Genomic DNA, 885 nt, shown 5'->3' with positions numbered 1-885 from the left:
TGTTACTTCTTCCTTTCCTATTTGGATACCTTTTATTTTTTTTTCTTGTCTGATTGCTGTGGCTAGGACTTTCAATAGTTTGTTGAATAATGGTGAGAGTAGGCATCCTTGTCTTGTTCCTGATCTTAGAGAACAAGCTTTCAGCTTTTCACTATTGAGTATAATATTAACTGTAGGCTTGTCATATATAGCCTTTATCAAGTTGAAGTAAGTTCCTTCTATACCCACTTTGTTGAGATTTTTTTAAAATCATAAATGATGTTGAATATTGTTAAACGCTTTTTCTGCACCTATTGAGATAATCATGTGATTTTTATCCTTGGTTTTGTTGATGTAATAAATCACATTAATTTTTCTTGTGGATGTTGAACCACTCTTGCATCCCTGGTATAAATCCCACTTGATCATGGTGTAGAATCTTTTAATGTGCTATTGAATTTGGTTTGCTAGTATTTTTGTTGAGAATTGTCTTCAAAAGCGACTTCGGAGCAGCAGCAGTGGTTTTGCATCTTAAAGTCATTGAACTCAGCAGTATGAAATCAATGAACAGATATCAAAGGAATTACTGTTTTCACAGTTTGAGTCATCATGATTTCCATTTCCCTTGGATTCCTCATGCATCTTTGGTGAGAGAATGTGTTAGAGGTGATCACAGGTGTTCTGGGGGTGACAGCTTCAGCACTCTGAGTCGGGCAGCTCCCCAGGGGATCTCCTGCTTCTCAACCACACCAATCTGCATATAGTTCGGACTCAAGCAAGTTTGCTAAGAAGAAAGATCCCTACAATACAGCACTCTTTCTCTCTTCATTTTCTTTCTTCATATTCAAATCTCAAGTGATTACCGTTTGATTGCTTTCCGGAAACATGCAGTTTTTTTCTCTCACT

Source organism: Pteropus vampyrus, unplaced genomic scaffold (genome assembly GCF_000151845.1).
Source record: "Pteropus vampyrus isolate Shadow unplaced genomic scaffold, Pvam_2.0 Scaffold334, whole genome shotgun sequence".
NCBI lineage: Eukaryota > Metazoa > Chordata > Mammalia > Chiroptera > Pteropodidae > Pteropus > Pteropus vampyrus.
This window is presented reverse-complemented; position numbering follows the sequence as displayed.